At 48.8% G+C, this 14,864-nt stretch overlaps 1 pseudogene; it reads left to right on the top strand.

Annotated features, from left to right (window-relative positions):
- The first annotated feature begins 7,341 nt into the window (after positions 1 to 7,341).
- Positions 7,342 to 14,864, top strand: part of LOC142576544 (monocarboxylate transporter 9-like) — a 48,214-nt pseudogene continuing 40,691 nt past the window's right edge.

The raw sequence follows: 14,864 nt of genomic DNA, 5'->3' as shown, positions 1-14,864 counted from the left end.
ATAAAGCAGGGTCGACACATTGCCAACGCGTTGCTCCCGAAGCCAACGCGTTGCTCCCGAAGCAAAGTCAAGGGGCATTACAAGTGGTTGAATACGAGCAGTCTGCCACCTCCATCACAAACTTCTATATGAGCAAGATGCAGCGGGTAACATTTGCGACGAAGGGACATAGCAAACGGTGTAAAAAGTGCGCTTGCATCAGCGATGAAGCTGGAGGACATCGCGTCATGGGCAGAGAAGTGTGGTGGTATTGCAGCAGCTACTGCAACAAATATATTGGTTTCAGCTTGAGGCGCATCAAGAAACGTGGCTTCCCAATGCGAATGAAATTTCACTTCAGCCGAGAACAGTCGCTGACGGCATTATTAGCGAAAAGAAAGTCCCAGCCCAAAATAATATCGCGGGAACAAGCATTCAGCCCAAACATTCGATGATGTAGAGGAGGCCTTTAATCCGTGCGCGAGCACTACACCTAGCCACAGTTGTGATGCGCACGAAGTGACACGTGTGACACTGGCTTCGTAACGTTTCTGGGCAAATGGCAAAGTCTGACGCTGAGAACTGAAACTGCGGCAGCACTGTCGACAATTGCGAGTGCAGCGATGCCAGTCACGTATACGTCAATCACATTAGTTGGACATGGGAGAGGGCTTCGTCTTTTAGTTCGTTACGCAGTTCTTGCTTCTGAAACTACGCCGATTAGTTTTAAAGTTCCGGCGTAGAAGGACGAGGACGCACGGGCGAAAGTGAACGGCGTCGAGGTGATGGCGAACGGCGTCCAACAAGAGAGCAGTGGCCCGTGTATGAAGACATTTGGCTGGGGTTCCGACAGGCGGAGGACGACGGGTACGGTGAAACGTAGGGATTGGAGTCGAAGCTACGGCGGTACAATGTTATGCGATGACGCCAAAGTAGTGCGATGCGGCCAGGTATTCCACACGCAAAATATATTGGCCGGTTGTCGGGAGTGCGCCAATGTCCTGTGTGGGTACCTCGGCTGAACAAATTGAGGAGCCCGATGCAGTGGCACGGCTGATGAGGGTGGCGCAACGGGCTGAGGTGGCGGCAAAGCAGAGAGGAGCGTTCACCTCGCTGAGGACAACTAGAGGCGGCAATGGCGAATTATTGCGGGCAGAAGGCAGGGCTGCGCAAACTTGCTTCTGCATGAGTGTCGAAGGTTGGCAGGCATAATTGAGGATGGTTGCGCGGCTGAGCACAACAGCGAAACCTGGCGAGCCACCTCAGCACGGACAAACTCCTTTATCTGCCAAAGCAGGAAGTCCGTCACGTCACGAACGGTGGCGATTCTCGCGAGTGTGTCGTCGGACACAGGTGAGAGCTAGGTGAGAAGACGCGGCCTACAGAGATCGTCGAAATTCAGGCAAAGCTCAATGACCTGCGAAACAGTCCTAGGGCGTTTTTAACAGCAGCATATGAAATATATCGCCGAAAATACCCTTCACGATGTGACGGGCCTTGTCCTCCACCGCCATCGCCGGATTTACACGCCGGCAGAAGTCGGCGTTGTCCTCTGTATAGCTGGTGAAGGTTTCACAGTTTGTTAGGATCACTTTTGTATGTGTTGTTCGGCGCGAAGCTTCTGCATGCCAGGGCGGCCGAAAACTTCCGCGATGTTCGTTTTTAAGCTAGCCCATGTGCGGAGATCGGCTTCGTTGTTTTTAAACCAAAGCTGGGCGACGCCCGATAAATAGAAGACCGCGGGCTGTTGAGCATGAGGGGATTGTCCCATTTATTGGTAGCGCTCACTCTTTAGTAAGAATCCAGGCATCTTCAACATCTTTCTGAAAAGATATCATCATCAGCCTGGCTACGCCCATTGCAGGGCAAAGGCCTCTCCAATACTTCTCCGACTTCTCCAGTCATGTGCTAATTGTGGCAATATCGTCCCTGTAAACTTCTTAATCTCATCCGCCCACCTAACTTTCTGCCGCCCCCTGCTACGCGTCCCTTCTCTTGGAATCGAGTCCGTAACCCTTAATGACCACCGGTTATCTTCCCTCATCAATAAATGTCCTGCCCACGCCCATTCCTTTTTCACGATTTAAACTAAGATGTCATTAACTCGCGTTTATTCCCTCACCCAATCTGCTCTTTTCTTATCCCTTAACGTTACACCCATCATTATTCTTTCCATAGCTCGTTGCGCCGCCCTCAATTTAAGTAGAACCCGGGCCCTATAACGTAAAACTATTCCAATATGTTTCTATTCCAATTTCCTGACGTCAAATTTGCGTAACCGCTGACGCAAGCATCGGGCGGTCACCCGTAGGGTTGTCTAAGCAGACCAATCAAACACTCTCCTCGCGCATAGGAGGTTACTTTTGTTTGCTTGAAAAACGAATAACATTGCCTACACTGAGCGGCTTGCCTTATCTCATTGGCTGACAAGAGCCGAGGAGCACGCTCAAGTGGAAAGGGATTCGATGGGGCCGAGCCACTGCACTGAATATCAATAACTAGATGAAGAGGGTGGTGCCGGCGTCTGAGATTGGTCCGCTTTCTCTTACTTAGCGGGCGGTGGCAGGTCGACAATCGCGGCGGCATGCAACGGAAGCTTAAGAATGACAATAAAACGGATCCTCACCAAAGAAGAGTTGGCAGAACGCGGTCGTAAACGTTCCGAAAGGGCTCGAAAACGTTACACGGCTACGCAAAATCTTTTACTACACGCAAATAAACCCATGCTCTTGGACAGGTGCAAGTAGCTAGTGCATCAGCGATCGACAGCAGCCATCTTTTATTCCTTTCGGAACGGGGCATCCAGCGGTTATTCAGAAGAAAATTCAGATTTGTTCGGCATATTAATGCATCTTTGACGCGTACACGTCACTCTGACGCGGTGAGTTTTTGCAGTTTTGTGACGTCTCGTGACAGGCAGGTGAAGTGGATCCTGCCCGAAAACCTTTGACCAATAGCTGAGGGATAGTGCCAAAAAGGCTCCGAATCAGAGATAACTATTTTTCTTTTGTTCGGTCACATCATGAATAATCAGAGTGTAGACGTCATATCAGATGGGGAGCTATCGCGGTTTTCGTGACGTTACGTGACCTACAGTTGAAGTGGGGGTGGCCCAATAAAGTTTTTGACCAATCGCGGAAGGCTGCTTGCAGAACTGGGATAGAAATGTTTGGAATAGTTTTACGTTATAGCACCCCCTTTTCGTAAGCCTCCAGAGGCGCTATAACGTAAAACTATTCCAAACTTTTCTAATCCAATTTTGCAATCAAGCCTTCCGCGATTGGTCAAAAACCTTTTGGACCACTCCCCTTTCACCTGTCTGTCACGCGACGTCACGAAAACGGCGATAGCTCCCCATCTGATATAACGTGTACACACGGATTATGCATGAGTTGACCTAACAAAAGGAAAATAGTAATTTCTGGTTTGACGCCTCTTCGCCATTAGCCCGCGGGCATTGGTAAAAAGTTTTCGGGCTGCGCCCACTTCACCTGCCTCTCACGCGACGTCACAAAACCGCAAAAACTCACCGCGTCAAAGTGAGGTGTACGCGATAAAGATGCATTAATATGCTGAACAAAACTGAATTTTCTTTTGAAAAGCTGCAGGCTTCCCCGTTCCGAAAGAAATAAAAGATGGCTGCGGCCGATCGCTAAGGCACTGGCTACTCGCACCTGTCCAAGAGCATGGGTTTATTTGCGTGTAGTAAAACTTTTTACGTGGCCGTGTAACATTTTTGAGCACTTTCGGCCCGTTTACGACCTCGTTCTGCCAACTCTTCTTTGGTGAGGATCCGTTTTAGCGTCATTCTTATGCTTCCTTTGCATGCCACCGCGATTGTCGACGCGCCAATGCAAGCTAAGTAAGGGAAAGCGGACCAATCGAAGACGCCGGCACCACCCTCTTCATCCGGTTATCGATTTCCAGAGGTTGCTCGGTCCTATCGTATCCCTCTCCACTTGAGCGTGCTCCTCGCCTCTTGTGAGGCAATCAGATAAGACAAGCCGCTCAGTGTAGGCAATGTTATTTGTTTTTCAAGCAAACAAATGTGGCCTCCAATGAACGAGGAGAGCGTTTGATTGGTCTGTTCAGAGAACCCTGCGGGTGAGCGCCGGAGGCTTGCGTCGGCGGTTACGCAAATTTGACCTCAGGAGATTGAAAAAAAAACATTGTAATAGTTTTACGTTATAGGGCCCCAGGTTTCTGCCCCGTAGGTGAGTACTGGTAAGACAAAGCTGTTATACACTTTTCTTTTGCGGGATAATGGCAACCTGCTGTTCATGATCTGAGAAGGCCTGCCAAGCTCACCCCAGCCCATTCTTATTCTTCTGATCATTTCTGCCTCATGATCCGGATCCACGGTCACTACCTGCCCTAAGTAGATGTATTCCCTTACCACTTCCAGTGCCTTGCTACTTATCTTAAGCTGCTGTTCTCTTCCGCGACTGTTAAACATTACTTTAGTTTCTTCCACATTAATTTTTAGACCAATCCTTCTGCTTTGCCTCTCCAGGTCAGTCAGCATGCATTGCGATTGGTCCCCTGAGTTACTAAGCAAGGCAATAGCATCAGCAAATCGCAAGTCACCAAGGTATTCTCCATTAACTCTTATCGCCAATTCTTCCTAATCCAGGTCTCTGAATACCTCCTGTAAACACGCTGTGAATACCATTGGAGAGATCGTATCGCCCTGCCTGACTCCCTTTTTTAAGTTGGATTTTGTTGCTTTCTTTATGGAGGACTACAGTGGCTGTGGGGCCGCTATATATATCTTTGAGTATGTTTACATACGGCTTGTCTACACCCTGATTCCGTAATGCCTGCATGACTGCTGAGATTTCGACTGAATCAAACGCTTTCTCCTAATCAATGAAAGCTATATATAAGGGTTGGTTATATCCCGCACATTTCTCTATCAACTGAATCATAGTGTGAATATGGTCTATTCTTGAGTAGCCTTTACGAAATCCTGCAAGGTCCTTTGGTTCACAGGTGTATAAGGTGTTCCTGATTCTATTTGCCATTACCTTAGCAAATACTTTGTAGGCAACGGACATTAAGCTGATCTGTCTATAATTTTTCAAGCCTTTGCTGTCCCCTTTATTATGGATTAAGATAATGTTGGCGTTCCTCCATGATTTTGATACGCTTGAGGTCATGAGGCATTGCCTATACAGGGTGTCCAGTTTTTCTAGAACAATCTGCCCACCATCCTTCAACAAATCTGCTGTTACGTGATCCTCTCCAGCTGCCTTCCCCCTTCGCCTAGCTCCCAAGGCTTTCTTTACTTCTTCCGGTGTCACTTGCGCGATGTCAAATTCCATTAGACTATTCTCTCTTCCATTGGCGTCGTGGGTGCCTACTAGCCACTTGAACTATCTCATTTATATTAGTAACGATATTGCCAGTTTTGTCTCTTAACGCATACATCTGATTCTTGCCTATTGCTAGTATCTTATTCACTGATTTTAGGCTTCCTCTGCTCCTGAGAGCATGTTCAAGTATATTCATATTATACTTCCTTATGTCAGCTGTCTTATGCTTGTTGATTATTTTGGAAAGTTCTGCCAGTTCTATTCTAGCTGTAGGGTTAGGGGCCTTCATACATCGGCGTTTCTTAACCAGATCTTTCCTCTCCTGCGATGATTTACTGGTATCCTGCCTAACGAAGTTACCGCCGTATTCAATTGCACATTCCTTAATTATGCCCATCAGATTATCTTTCATTGCTCTGCATTACGGTCCTCTGCCTGAATTAAAGCCGAAAACCTGTTCTGTAGCTTGATCCGGAATTCCTCTATTTTCCATATTACCGCTAACTCATTGATCGGCTCCTTATGTACCAATTTCTTCCGTTCCCTCCTCAGGTCTAGGCTAATTCGAGTTCTTACCATCCTATGGTGACTGCAACGCAGATTGCCGAGCATGTGCACATCTTGTATGATGCCAGGGTTAGCGCAGAGTATGAAGTCTATTTCATTTCTAGTCTCGCCGTTCGGGCTCCTCCAGGTCCACTTTCGGCTGTCCCGCTTGCGGAAGGAGGTATTCATTATCCTCATATTATTCTGTTCCGCAAACGCTACTAATAACTCTCCCCTGCTATTCCTAGTGCCTATGCCACATTCCCCACTGACTTGTTTCCAGCCTGCTTCTTGCCTACCCTGGCATCGAAGTCTCCCATCAGTATAGTGCATTTTGTTTTGACTTTACCCATAGCCGATTCTACGTCTTCATAGAAGCTTTCGACTTCCTGGTCATCATGACTGGATGTAGGGGCGTAGACCTGTACGACCTTCAATTTGTACCTCTTATTAAGTTTGACAACAACACTTGCCACGGTTTCCTTAATGCCATAGAATCCCTGAATGTTACCAGCTATATCCTTATGAATCAGGAATCCGATTGTGCTTAAGAAATGAAAATAAAGAAAGGATAAATTAATGGAAATTAAAGTGTATGAAAAAGCAACTCGTACATACACGCTCTGTGACGGAAGGCTGGACCCAGGTTGAAATAAAGCACACACACACACACACACACACACACACACACACACACACACACACACACACACACACACACACACACACACACACACACACACACACACACACACACACACACACACACACACACACACACACACACACACACACACACACACACACACACACACACACACACACACACACACACACACACACACACACACACACACACACACACACACACACACACACACACACACACACACACACATATAGACGGCCTGGTGTGACGGTAAGTCCTAATAACAGATGGCGCCATTTTTTCTAGAGGGGTAAGAGGACCGCATTATTGGTTGCATTACTTGGCAACTCCATAATTAAATGTAAGAGTGCGGCTCTACATTCAGCCTGTACTGACCTTCGCAGTCCTTATATTAGTGTAATTTATGCGAGCCTTTGCTGTCATGTGTCGGGAACGTTAATCTCAAAGCTAGTACACCGTGACTTTCGACCGGTCTGACCTACCTGGCTCGAACACCGGGTGAGCGGCGTGCCACAAACCAGGAGCAATAAATATTTATCCGTACGTGGCTCTTCCTAAGGCCGTGCGCAACACAGAGCTAGCGGTCGTTCAAGGTTCAGGGGCCAGAAGCAGGCGCCTAACGCCTTCTCCAAGCGTCGATCACACAAGCGAGTACTTCCACGGTTCTCTGTCATTATTGGGAGCGGCATGTTTTGACAAGCACACGCGTTGCATTCATTCATTCTTCTTTCTTTCGTTCCTTGTGATTATTCTTGGCAATCTTCCTCGTGTTTGCGCTTTCGCCTTTCGGCATCGAGTTGGGCGAATTATCAATGGCGCCCGGTTCCTTCGAACCGGTTAGAGATACCGAGCTCGCGACCTTGGTGCCGAGCGCCAGACGCGCTGTCGAAGGAGTGCTTGGGTGCCGCTCGTTGGGATTCGAGAACGCGCAAGGTACGTGGCCGTTGCTTGCAGGGTAAAGCATTTCGCTCTAACAGCCTGCGCTTTCATTTAAGCCGGATAGCGAAAGGCGTATGGCGCACGAAATTTTGCACCGCAAAAAAGTCGGCGACCCTGGAGACTGCGTTTCTCGGGCGGCGACTCCGAGCACGTGCGACCGAATCTTTGGCGATCGCCACCGGAAAGCAAAACTTTTGTTTGCTTTGCGCGCCTTGGTTACTGTGTTTCGCTTTCATCGCATACGTGATCCGCTTACTGGAGGTCGAGTTTGTTTTTCTCTGATTGCTCGGGGCGTAAAACGAAAGCCAAGACGCGAGTGCAAGAAACCCTGCACTCGGGTCATTATATAGGCTATTCGTAGCCCACGCAGTGCGCACTGCGCTCGCCATCGAATAGACACTTATGCTAGGAAAATTAAGTTCCCAACCTGCAGTTTACGAAAATACGACGCGTACAGATGTTATGCGACGCGAATGAAAGCACGACAAGGAGAGGGAGAACAGGTATGGGCGTCTGCTTGTTAACTGGACGCCTAATAACCTGGCGCAGACCTTCGTGCGTGCACGCGAAGGCATAATCTGACTGGCTGTAAAGCTAATGACCGGTCAGTTCTGCGTTGGTCATATCGGCCGCATAAAATGGCTGTGCGCTCAGTCCTCAACATACACCGGTATTTTGTACATGCTGCAATAAAGTGTTGTAAATTCTAAGGCAATGTTCAGCCGAATGTATATGGAGACCAAGTGCGCAAGCAAGAGAGTGAAGGATAAAGTGACAGTTACCTCGACCTACAGGCGTGGCTACGTCAGAAAGTGCGCCACTCTTACATCAGCAGTATACTAGGTTTTTTGCCCGATAAAGCCTAAGAAAGGGCGTTTATCCGCGTTTCTATGTAATCTTATCGTTTCTTGCACTTGCACATTTTTACGTGTTGTGTTCTCGGTACTTCTGACAATTTAGTTCATTTGTTCTATTTTTTTTTCACGACTTGTGGCACGCAACAGCAATCTTCGCAATGAGCAGCAAGGGTACCTGACATCATTCTGTCCACGCTATATTTTCTCAGACTTTGTAGGATGAGGGGGCTGTCGACCTCAAGTACATTTACGACGTGTTATTGGAATAGAAAAAAAAGTAACATGAACATACGGTGTCAAGTAATGCCAATATACAGTTTTTTTTATACAGTAGTCATTTCACGGCTTTCCCAGCTGTAGGTCACCCCACATGCCTCCTCGCGTTTGCCACGGAACGCCTTGTCTCAACATGAAATCGACGAATGTGACTTATGTACTGCTTAAGTAGGTATTGGTTTGCAATTTCTTGTAGAGCAGGTACAATGATAGCGACATTGAAGGTGCTGTGTTGTCTGGTGTTACTGCTATGCCCATGTCACTGTGCCTGCGGTGCAACGAAGTATAACAGAAATCTACGGAAGCTTCCATTTTACAACACGCCGCTAAGGCCGAGGAGTATTGCTCTTCAAACGACGTGTCACGCATTATCGCGTAATTATTAGCGCTGTATGCTTGCGGCCGACAAGGAGGAAGGATTCGTAGTCTTCCTATACTGGCGCCTTGCACGCCCAATATCGCGAAGCGACCGCAACTGCTTTTAACGATCCTCAAGCAGTTTTCTTACCTGAAGTAAAGGCGAAGTTGAAGGACCACTGTGGTTGTCGCGTGGTTATGGCGTTCTCCTGCTCATCACGAGGTTACAGGTTCGAATCGCGGCGCCCGAATTTCGATGGGGGTGTCACGCGAGGACTCTGCTGTACCGGGCTTTGAGCACAGGTTGCAGAACTCCTGATGATAATTTTTTTAAATATTACATAGCATTCTTTGGCTCGTTAGGTGGAATATACGGTGTTGGTGTGACCATGTGATGGTCTATGAGGCTACGAACCCTCAACCTTTGGTGGCAGTAAAGCCCACGATCTTCGGTGTAATTAGGATGAAGATAATTAAGGCACGGTTAATTAAGATAAAAATAAATAAGGCACTCGAACCCACGACCTTTCGTGTTAATTAAGGCGAAGGTAAATTAAGATGACTGAATGAGCACAGACATCCCGCGGTGATGGCAATGCTTTCGCATTCATCCCCGTAGGGATGAATGCGTATGAACTAAGCACCCCTTCAATATATTTTTCTGGAACCTTTTACCGCAGAACTTTTTTTAAGACTACACGTTAGGCTGATTGTTCCTCATTTAGCTAAAGGTAGAAACGAGTGGTCGTACCTTTTGGGGACGAGTACTTACGGAGTCGCCGTCTGTTGGAAGCGCCTACCTTGCGTAGTATGGGGGATCACGCGGCGCGCTCCTCATAGGTATCGCTTACGGCGCTCAAATAAAACTTCACGAGGCACCCCTCCTAGACATTTATGTTAGTACTCTCAAAACAAGGGAACTTGTTTAGTGTGGATATAATAATGTTGGGCAAACTGAAAGCACAGAATCGATTACAAACGCTATCTCTTTACCGAAATACGTACAGTGAACGCCATAGCGCTCCATCGCCGCGATGGAGTCTCCCGAACCGGCTTCACGCGTGAGAGGTAGGCAAGCGCAAACTATGTGAAGAAATATGTTCTCATAGTGGGTTGTCTGTTTAACCAAATGGAGCATAACAGAATGAAGCCTCAAGCAGCGATCGCACGGGCTCGCAGTGACCGAATGCACATCTGCATGCATGCCCGCGCACAATGTTTTGCTTTCGCTGTATGCGCGCTTTCGCACCGTGCCACGAGCTTTATGTCGCAGCATATGAGACTTTCACAGAACACAAGCAACCATTGTTGCGTGGACGTCATCAGAAATGTTTAAAAATAATTTCATTATAGAGACTTCGACGCCTAGCTACGGCGACTGTGATGTGCCGTCGCGACGATTCAAGCTTTTTTGTCTTCTAAATTCTTGGACACTTCAACATTATTTCTCAGGTTACTTCGCAATGTATGTTTATTAGTCTTCTCAGCGTGCGATTTCCCTGTCCTTCTTTTTCGTAATCCAGTGCGTTAATTCATAACACAAACATTACCGTGTTCCATGCCTTTCTTTAATGTGCGTCTTACCGCTCCCTTTCCGTTCCAGTGAACTTCGCAGTATCTAGCATCATCAAGTTCATAGACCAAACCGTCATGACATTAGCCGGGCAGCGGGCGCGGGCGAGCGTCTCAGTGCGCGTTTTCTGCTACTCGCCGAACATCGCGCAGTCCCGGCGCCGTAGCAGAAATCTTCCTCGCGTTTGTGCTTGCTGTATACCCGAGTTGTAGCCGATGGCAGTTTGCCGGTTTTAAGTTTCGCGAGCCAAGCTTCACGCAGCTTTTTGTCCTGCGGCTACATGTGAGTAAGGCTCACACGGGGCTCCGTTGCGTACGTCCGGTACTGCGGCACCGAGCATTAGCCTACGATGCTGCACGCCTCCAATGGCAGCCACTTCCTATTATAGTACTTTCAAATGTTGTCAAGCAGACACCCAAGGCGGTAAATCCTCGCCACTTAATCAGAACTGCAGCGTAGCTGGCACTTTACGCTTTCGTTTTCAGCTCGCTTCGGCGCTTCCGGAGCAGCCGACGCGCCCGCTGTGTCCACGTGATCCCTCATGGCCCGCCACGCCGACGGTGGCGCCAGCTTTTCCAGTGATGGAGCTCACCCCCAATATGACAGTGTTTGTGGCTTTAGCTCTGATAGTTCGGCAGATCATAACATTTATTGTTTATTCCCTATACACTCATCGGCTCTCGTCGAACTTGAAAATATAGCCACGAGGAGCGGAGTGGACACGACGATTACCGCACCTAGTCTTTGCAATTAATTTTGCCTGTTAGCTATATCTAGTTGCGTTAGAGCTCGCAACTGCGCAAATTAAAATTCAGAATTAATTCGTAAAGCGTTTCTGTGTTTTCTTCGATGTTCTGCGAAGCTGCGCTATAGTGTGCTCATGTGGGGTAGGCAGGCTGCTGACTCAACGTAGAGGCTGACGGACTGTAACTGTAAGGCGGACACAAACACATCAGACAGAAAAACACATTGCAGTTCAATGTGAAGATTGCAGATGCATGCCACTATTTGAAAATTAACTAAAATATGAGAAGTGATGAAAACGCATAACGCGAAGTGATGGAAGCGGAGGTGATCGTAAAATTGAAAAAGCAATGCATCAGCTCTCTCTTGCTGGCTTTATCGGTTGAAGAGCTTAATTTACGGCGCATACAATTTCGTTCCAGTGCTGTCAGCGCGGTCCTTAACTTCTTCTCGAACTTCTTCATCATCACCCCCTGCGAACCCGAAGGCCACAGGGGGTGATGCGAAAAATAAAACACGGCTCCTTTATTATGCAAAGTGAAAATTTTGTCAATCTAACCTTTCAACAAACGCATTTTCGCAGTTCGTCTAGACAGTTCTGTCATCAGCGATTGTCTAGATGACAGTCGCTGCTTTCACGATGGTCTCTATACGTGTTCATCTATTTGTATAGCTCAGTTTGTTTGGTCAGTCTGTAGAATCTTCTTTGGGCTCCAGCGAGGACTCAGCACGAGGACTCAAGAAAGCAAAGATACACACTCTGTGTGATGGCTAGCAACTGGTATTTTATTGTGTGTTGATCGACGAATACATCGAAGAAACGTGTCCAAAGAGACAGAATAAAATGTAAAGTGAGCCATCGCTCAATCTAGGCGTCACCACAGCACCAAGAATACTGCGCATAGGCAGTGCGCTTGGTGCTGTGGTGACGCCTAGATCGGGAAAAGTGTTAGGCGTAACATTAAAAGGCAGGAAGAGAGCGGCATGGATCAGTGAGCAAGCGACGATAGGCGATATTCAAGTTGACATTAGCAGGAAAAATAAATGGAACTGAGCAGGCCTTGTAATCCTTGAAGGGAAGCTGAAGAGTTTGTAGAATTCAATAAGACGCTCATATACGGATGAGGGAACCTTACAAACCATGCAGGTAAAATTGGGGGGGGGGGATTTTTCGCTTAGGAGCGACGTAACCGTCGGTTAAAATTGCGCTGTAGCACCGCCCCCCGTCGAGCGCCGCGCGCTGCTGCTGACGCTGACGATGCGAGCGAAGACCGGAAACCGCGGCGTAGTGACGTCAGCACTGGTGTTCCGTTCGTTCGCAGTCTCCGCGACCGTGCCTGACCGCGCTTATTTCTGCGTGCGTGCCGTCCTAATCTGCTTCGCTCGACCCTACATTCCTTTATTTGTGTGTATATAGGAGTGGTAGTTGGCGTGCGCAGCATCAATTGAACGTGTAGGCCGATCATGCCGGCGAGCTGTGCAGCCTACGGTTGCACGAACACCAGCGGCTGCGACGATGTTTCATTACTTCCCGCAATACAAGAAACTTTCAGCTAAGTGGGAGGCTGCTGTGAAGCGAAAGAACTTCAAGCGCTCAAGAACAACATTGCTGTGCTCTAACCACTTCCGTGATCACTATTTCTACCAGAGTTTATCAATGATGCGTGCTTTGGGTTCTCCTTCGTGTTAGCACGCTGAACGAAAGGTGCATGTTTATGTCCCACCTTTGACGCAGGTTTCATCGCCAAGCGCCGCGAATTTTCTATTCGCACGTGTGTTGTGAAACAGCCTGCATGCAGCTACCATAACGCAGTGCAAGTGTAAAGTTTGCATGTGTTGGAAAGCCGGCTCACGCCAGAAGGCTGCGCTCTCCCTTCTCTCGCGCACATAAAGAAACCGACCATCTCACATAGCCGACTGAATTCGCCGGTTACGAGTAGCGTGCGGATGGCGCGCTGATGAAGGTTCTACACTACAGGTGCTACAAGAGCCGGTAAACGTTTACCGCGTTTAAACCGTCTTTGTAGATTGCCGACAGCCTTGGGGCAGCGCAAAAATGCCGAAGATCGCATCACCGCTTACCTTCTATGAGGAGGCATGCAGGAACATAACACTACAGTTGTTTGCCCGGAAACGTACTCACTGGATCGCTGAATGAAGCTTAGGAAAAAACATACTCGCCAAAGAACATTTCCAACACAAGGACATGCTAACACTTCGCCTTCGTTCGCGTGGAAAGCACTGCTTGCACCAGCATTTTTTGCTTCTTGGAGGGGCCGGCTCTTCGCAATCGGCTCGTACATGTAGGGACTAAAGTATAAGCCCCATACAGGTGATCTTGCACGCGAAAGCGACAAGCGAGGCGATGGCTGTCCCGTTCACTCGTCGCCTACAAGCCGAACTCCACGCGAGCGACGGCTTTGAGCGACGACTTCGCAGTATGAGGGCAGCAATATACGTGCCGAAACTTGCGTGACGCGTGCTTTGTCAATTTAAGTTGACGTATTTTACTGTAAAAAGAAGCATAAGATATTTCTGAAGGTCTTGCACTAGGTTCTTATTCTTGCACGTGTAAAATTCAATAGTTTGCTCGTTCCGTGCGACAAACAGTAGTATTTGAGTTATGTATATCCAGCTTCGGCTTCGCGCTATTGGCTAGTCGCTCATAGCAATTCCGGGCGACGAGCGACGAGTTCTAGATTTCTAGAAACGAGCGATCGAGCGACAACACCGAGCGATCGAGCGACAACACCGAGCGATCTGTTCAAGCGACGGCCTGTTTTGTCGCTCAAAGCCGTAGCCTGTCGCCGTCGCGCGCAATATCGCGCTCGTGGTGTTTGCACTCAACGCCGAATTCCTCAGAGAAACGCAAGCTCTCGAAATTTTCCGTGACCGTCTCAGCCAAATAGCACCAAACTACCTTGCACCGTGGTTCGTGTGTAGCGTGTGGGGTCTCTCACACCGTGCTCTTGGGACAAAGGAACGACAACTCAGTAGTGCAAACAGTCACAAGGGCATTTATTGCACCTTTCATAGATCAATGCCTGCTAGCCGAGTTGCTATCCACAAAACATGCCGATGGGCGCGCGACAAATCTAGAAGTCCGACTCACCGCGACCGGAAAACGAGCGAATATGTTCGCCCCATGCTGGATCCCAACGCCTGGTCGTTCGCGCGTACTGTCACGCGAATGGTGGCGCATTCCAAGGCGGCCACGCGAGGCGGTCTCGCAGAAGCATGGGTCGGCGGTGCGCGGGATGTCCACGCCGTTCGCCGACCCGCCGGGGAAGAGACATCCCGTTCTCCCCTGCGCCCCCAAGTAACCGTGCCGTGACGCGGCGTTAGCAACGCAACACTCGCGCCATCTCTCGCACTGCGCCCCAACCACATCGACCGCCGCGGGCATCACGCAGGCCACGCGGCGAAGCCGGATTACAGGAGACGCGCCATGCGGGAAAAACATATCAGGGGACGCGCGAGAGTCGCGCATCCCCACAAGCGGCAGCAGTCGGTCTGGACGAACACCATTGTTGACGTCACGAGGCGCCCGACGAATCACAGGCGGAAACGAGCCGCACGAGCTGCCCCGAGTCTGCTGCTGCACTTTT

This window comes from Dermacentor variabilis, chromosome 3, assembly GCF_050947875.1.
Source record: "Dermacentor variabilis isolate Ectoservices chromosome 3, ASM5094787v1, whole genome shotgun sequence".
NCBI lineage: Eukaryota > Metazoa > Arthropoda > Arachnida > Ixodida > Ixodidae > Dermacentor > Dermacentor variabilis.
This window is presented reverse-complemented; position numbering and strand designations above follow the sequence as displayed.